This window comes from Condylura cristata, unplaced genomic scaffold (assembly GCF_000260355.1).
Source record: "Condylura cristata isolate star-nosed mole 26May11 unplaced genomic scaffold, ConCri1.0 scaffold00040, whole genome shotgun sequence".
Classification (NCBI taxonomy): Eukaryota; Metazoa; Chordata; class Mammalia; order Eulipotyphla; family Talpidae; genus Condylura; species Condylura cristata.
Window position 1 is genome coordinate 3,790,259 of NW_004567141.1, and position 7,365 is coordinate 3,797,623.

The following is a 7,365-nucleotide window of genomic DNA, read 5'->3' on the forward strand; positions in this document are numbered from 1 at the left end:
CGATTCCCACCTGCCCTGGAGGTGACCACATGGCACAGCAGACCTCTCCTAACCCACCCGCTGCTCCCCTCAGCGGTGTACTTCCTCGATCTGCCTGTTCTGTTCCCCACTCAGTCTCTGGTGTAGCCTCTCACTGCCCCTGAGCCTCTGGCCTGTACCCCAGTTCTGTATGCACAAATAAATAAATCTTAAAAAAAAAATTAAAAGACAAGACAAACTAAAACAAAACCCCATAAAAATAACCAAATAACAGGAAATACATATGTCAATAATCAGTTTAAATGTAAATGATTTGAATTCACCAAAGGATGCTGAGTGACTGAACAGACTTCAAAACAAAACCCAATCATAAGCTGTTTACAAGAAACTCACCTAATCAAAAAAGACAAATGTAAAGGTAAACTTTACTTAAAAGTAAAGGTTGGGAAGACAGTTAATGACAACTAAAAAAATAAAATCAGTAACAACTATATTTATATCTGGTGAAATACTTTCAATTAAGAAAGGCAAAAAGAGATGAAGAATACTGCGTTATAATTAAGTGTCTAATATAATAAAAAGAAACAACACTTATAAATATATATGAATGAAATGATGGAACACCAAAATAGGTAAGGCAATTAATAACTGATCTAAGAGGGGCCTCCCTGGTTGGGTTTCAGTGCTATCAGCACTATTGCATGTGTCTGATCTCTGGCCAGGGACCTAACCCTTATATGGTACAGCAAACCTCTCCTGTCTCACCTGCTGTTCTCCTAAGCAGTGTATTTCAGTAAATCCACATGTTCTGCAACCCACTCTGTCTCTGGTGAATCCTCTCACTCCCTGTACCTCAGACCTACATACACCCTAGTTCTTACATGCAAACAAACAAAACCCAAAAACTCCAAAATCCTAAGAGAGAGCTTGATAACAACACAATAATACTAGGGGACCTTAATAACCAACTAACAACAATGGACAGATCATCAAGACAAAGTATAAATAAGGAAACAATAGCTCTAAATGAAGACCTGAGCCAGATAGTCTAAAATACACAGATCTATAGAACACTTAACCCCCGAATTGCTGGATACACTTTTTTTTCCAAGTGCACAAGGAACATCATCAAGAGTGAAGATTATATCTTAGGACAGACTATATCTTAGGACACAAGTCATTTGTCCAAAAAAAAAATCACAAAAATAGAAACTATACCTAGTACTCTCTCTGACCACAATGCCATAAAACTATAAAAATCAGCTATAAGAAAACAAAACAAAACAAAATAGGAAAAACTATGAATACATGGAGATTATAATCTTCTAAAGAACAAAAACCAGGAAAAACTATTGATAAATGGAAATTAAACAACATACTACTTAATAGCAATTTGATAAAAGAGGAAACCACAGCAGAAATAAAAAATACTTTGTGATGAATGAAAATGATGACATAAATGATCAGAATCTATGTGATACAGCAAAAGTGATCCTAAGAGAGAAGGATTTCAATATCGACCCATATTAAAATACAAGAAAAATCCCAAATAAGCAGCCTAATATTATACATAAAGCAACTTGAAAAGAGGGATAAGTAATACATACGGTTGGAAAAGGAAGGAAATAATAAAAATAAGAACAAAAATAATGAAATAGATCAAAAAGATTATATGAAGAAATCAATGAAATTGAGATAAACAAAATAGATAAACCCCTAGCTAAGATAAAAGTGAGAGAGCAAGATTGAGAGCAGGAGAATCACAAATGAAAGAGGAGAAATCACTACAGATATTACAAAAAAAACCAAAGATAATTGTAAGAGATTACTGTCAACAACTATAGGCCAATAAATTTGATAACCTTGAAGAAATGGATAAATTTTTATGTCAACATGATCTACCAAGGTTAACTCAGGAAGAAGCAAATAAACTGACCACAGCCATGGAAATTGAAATAGTAATACAAAATCTTGCCCACCCCCAAAAGCCCAAGACCAGATGGCTTTACAAATTAATTTTATCAAAGTTTAAAGAAAAACTGGGTCTTCCCTGGTGGTGCAATGGGTTAAAACACAATACTATAAAGCTATCCACAGCCACTGCAGCATGAGCTCGACCCCCAGCCAGGGATTGAATTATCTCCCTGCTGCTCCCCTCCGCAGTTTACTTTGTTGATCTGCCTGTTATGCTCCCCACTCTGTCTCTGGTGAATCCTCTCACCCCCACACCTCTGATCTGTACCCCAGATCTATGTGCATAAATAAATAAATCTTTTTAAAAAATAGAAAGAAAAACTACCTTGTTCAAATTGTTTTAAAACAATTTACTAAAAACAAAATACTAGCAAGTCAAATTAAACAATGTGTTACAAGGATTATACTTCATGATCAAGTGGGACTCATCCCAGGGATATAAAGATGGTTTAATATATGTTACCACGTTAACAAAGTAAAGATAAAATCAATAGATACAGATAATATCAACAGATACAGAGAAAGCACTTATAAGAATCAATGCCCAAATATGATAAAAATTCTAAACAAGATGGGAGTAGAAGGAACCTAACTTAATATAATAAAGGCCATATAGCACAAACAAAATAACCAATAGAATATTCAGAAAGTGAAAAACTTAGAGCTTTCCACATAAGATACAGCACAAGACAAGAATGCCAAATGCCACCATTTCTATTTTGCTTAGTATTAATGATTTTCACCAGTGCTATCAGGCAATGAATCTAAACAGGAAACAAAAATGTGAAGCTATCACTACAGATGATAATATATATAGAAGATCCTAAAGACACCATTAAAACATTATTGGAAACAATAAAATGAATGAAGTGCCAAACTACAAAATCAACCTATAAAATTTAATAGTTTTTTAATATATAAACAATGAACAGGAAACAAAAGAAATGAAGATAATAACTCCACATATAATTGCTTCAAAAAGAATTCAGTAACTCAGAATCAACCTGAAAAGGGAGGTAAAAGATCTATATAATAAGAACTACAAGATGTTATTAAGGGAGTAAGATAGTGGGCCTCCTGTGTGGTACAGGGGGTAAAGTCTCACACTATGAAACTATTGCCAGCCACTGAGGTATGAGTTTGACCTCCAGCCAGTGAGCTGACCTACATGGCACAGCAGACCTTTCTTGTTTCACCTGCTGCTTCCCTCAGCAGTGTATCTCAGAAGAACTGCCTATTCTGCTCCCCACTCTGTCTCTGGTGAATCCTCTCACCATCCCACACCTCTGGCTGTACCCCAGACCTTGAATGCGTAAATAAAAAAAAACCTTCAAAAAAAAAAAAAGGAGTTAATAATGACATAATGAGATGATGACATGTTCATGAATGTAGAATCAATATACACAAAATGACTATCTTGCCTACAATGATAAACAATTTCCATCTAAATCCCACAAATACTTAAAAAACACAAAAAGTTTTGAAATTTATACAGAACCATAAAAGATCTCAAATTGCAAAAGAAATCCTAAGAAAAAACGAGAGAAATGGAGACATCCTGTTACCTGACTTTAAACTTCAGTAAAAAGCAACAGTATTAAAAACAAGACATGAACCAGTGGAACAGAATAGAAATTCCAGAATAAATCTATTATATCCCAGCACTACTTCATCTATGATAAAATATTCATAACCATTAAATGGGTTGGATTACTCATTAATGCCATACACAAAAATAAAATCCAACTGGCTTAGACTTAGCTATAACACCTGTATTAATAAAATAAAACTTTGGTAATACATTCATTCCACAGAACTAAAAAAATATTTTTGGTGATTAAATCCTTAAAGCAAGAGAATTTTAAAAACAAAATAAACAACTAGAATGACCTGTCAAAAAGCTACTACACAACAAAAGAAAACACAAGGTGATTAAACAGACACTCTACTGAGAGGAAGGAAATATTTGTGCAATATATAACTGATAAAGGATTAATATCTAAAGAATATAAGAAACTCACACAATTCAACAACTAAAAAGTAACACAATTAACAAATGGCTAGCAGATATAAACAGTTCACTAAAGAGGATTTCCATAAGGTTAAAAGAAGTATGTCCATTGTCACTTCTTTTTTCTTTTTTTTGCATACAAGAACTGGAGTAAGGCCAGAGGTGTGATGGGTGAGAGGATTCACCAGAGGCAGAGCGGGGAGCAGAAGGCCGACTGAGGAGGTACACTGCTGAGGGAGCAGCGGGTGGGCCGGGAGAGGTCTGCCGCGCCATGTGGGTCAGCTCCCGGGTTGGGATTGAACTCGTGCTGCAGTGGCTGCGGCAGCTTCATAGTGCTGACTTTAACCCGTTGCACCACCAGGGAGGGCCCCGTTGTCACTTCTAATAGGAGTGATGCAGATAAAAATGACAGTGAGCTACCACCTGTAGCTTGTGGGTTTGGCACATCATTTTTTACAAATTTATATGAGAATTTATTTTTTAAACATATTTTATATTATTTACTCATGTATTTTTTCCATTGTTGTTCATTTTTGTACAGTGCTTGCTTTCTCTTCTCAGATGTAGTCCTGAGATCCCCCGTGCACCATCACCACAGCTCCTGGTGCTCGGCCTTCCCCTGCTGATCCTTTTCCTACCCCTGCAGAATGTCCCTGGTTTATAGTTGCCTGTTAATTTTGGCTTTTTACTTCTTGTTATTATTTTTCTCCTGATCCCTTATTTGGTGCCCTTATATTCCTCCTATAAGTGAAACCATCCATTATTTTTCTTTTCCTTCTGGCTTGTGTCACTGAGCAGAGATTGCACATGTTAAGACTTGCAAGTGCTGGAGAGGATGCAGAGGAAAAGGACCCCTAACACGCCGCTGATGGCAACGCGGCATGGTGAAACCATGAGAGGAAGAGATCTGGACTCTCTTTAAGAAATAAAAAACAGAAATACTGTGTGGCCCAGCAAACCCACACTTGGGCATAAATTCACAGAATATGAAACCACCACAAGCAAATTAAAAAAAAACACCTTATATGTCCTACAGTATTCACTGCAGCATTATTTACAAAAGCCAGGAGGTAGAAGTAATTCAAATCTTCAGTGGCAGAATAGATCACAAAGATGTGGTAACACACACCATGGAGTGTCACAGAGCCTCGAGAAAGGATGGAAAGCAGCCATTTTCAACAAAATGGAGGGAACTTGAAAAAATATGCAGACAAACACATCAGAATGATAAAACCAATACAGGAACATTTATGAAACAGACCATTTGACAATGTAAAAACACATCAAAAGACTACTATCAACAAACAGGTGGGGGGGCTCTAAGGTTAATGGGGGGAGAGAAAGGGACCAGGAAACAACAAAAAAAGCAAAACAAACCCCAGATGCAATTATCTTTTAGTGTCTCTCTGAGCATCTCAGCATAATTTTTTTAAAGCCTCTTCTTACACATTAATTCGGCTTCTGCAACTTGTTTTCATTGTTTTGTTTCTTTTTTATCTTTCATGCCGGAGGCTGAGGCTTTCATCAGCAGTCTGGAAAACCTCCACTGTCCGATTGTTTATGACGGGGGCTCCAGCAGTCAGCTCTACAGTAAACAGATGATTCATTGGAGGTAGGATCCCTTAGGGAGGATCCATTTACAAAATGGCTGTTTACAAAACACAGTCTAGGGGAGATGGCAGCTTGCTTGGGAGCCACAGGCAGCCTAATGTAACCCCTCATAGTGAACTGAGGGTCAAAGACCCATCTTCCTCCCTCCTTGTCTTCCCCGTTCTACACTGGCCAAACCAGTGTGAGTAGGACGGTACCTGGCCTTCACAGAGCAGCAGTTATGGTTGGAGCGTGTGTGTGTGTGTTTACATCTCCCTGAAAGACCAAACTGATGCCATGACAGGCTTCAGAATGCTTCTGAACCAGCCAGGCCTAAGTTTCGGTTATCAACAAGGTGTAAATGCCCTAATCTTGCTCATCCCATAGCAACAGCCAATTAGCAAGCAGGCAAGTCACCAGTACATATTAGAAAAAACACCAGATGTCCTAAGGTATGTGGCCGAGTAGCGAAGGTCACATCTTACATGCATAGACCAACCAGGTTAAGATAATTTTGTTCAGTGTCCACCAATCAATGTACTGCTGAGCTAAACTCCCCTCTGCTGGGCTAAAACTCCCCTCTTCTGTAATAAAAACCCTGCCGTCCCTGAGCTTGGGGTTCTCATCTTCGGCTGGTCAGTGCATGTTGGGAGCCCCGGCTCCAGCTTGCAATAAAGACCCTCGTGTGCTTGACATCGGAATCGGCTCCTTGGTGGTCTTTGGGAAACTCGAAACCTGGCACAATATCCCTTCTTGGGCAAGTCAGGTTTCATTGGGGAAGAATCTATATATTGCCTTCCAGGAGAGAAAATGCCTGACCACCAAGGTCCCCTTTGCTGAAAGACCGCCAGGGTGATGGGGGCTCATCACATAGCATTTAGAGCACATTCTCAGTTCTCTGTGTTTTTTTGTTTTGTTTTGTTTTGTTTTGTTTTTTTAACATTTATTTATTTATGCTTACAGAACTGGGATACAGGCCAGAGGTGGGGTGGGTGAAAGGATTCACCAGAGACAGAGTGGGGAGCAGAATAGGTAGCTTAACAAAGTACACTGCTGAGGGGAGTAGTGGGTGGGACGCGGAGAGGTCTGCCATGCCATGTGGGTCAGCGCCCTGGCCGGGGATCGAACTCATGCTGCAATGGCTTCAGAGAGCTTCATAATTTAAGCTGTTGCACCACCAGGGAGAGCCCTGTTTTTTTTTTTTTTTTATTTATGCATAAAACAGCTGTGGTACAGGCCTGAGGTGTGGGGGGTGAGGAGACTCACCAGAGACAGAGAGGGGAGCAGAACAGGGAGATCTACTGAAATACAGTGGGTGAGACAGGAGAGGTCTGCCAAGCCAGGTGGGTCTGCTCCCTGGCCCTGGATCTGACTGGGCTGCAGTGGCTGCTAGCTAGCTAGCTCTGTCTTTAATCCCTGCACCACCAGGGAGGCCCTCAGGCATCTATTATACCTTCCATGCTTTGAAATAGGCCTGATGTGCTGGAGTCTTTTGATTTGCCCTATTCAGAGATATGCTTCTGAGACAACTTTCTATTTCCTACCCTTACACACAGTTCCAGAAATTCTTGGAACTGCTAGTTCATAAGCCTTTTAAGGATTTTGTGGAGGAAATTTTGCTTCTCAGTTTTCCCTGTAGCGGTTGAGATTTGGCTTTGTAGTCTGATGAGTTGGCTAAGTCAGGTGCCACCTACACCCAGGTTTGGGAACTCTGCCTGGAAACCCAAGACTCCTTGAGGAGAGGTGGTCTATCTGGAGACGGAGGCAGAAAAGACATTCTGGGACCAGACTGTGAAGTTTTGGGGAAACCG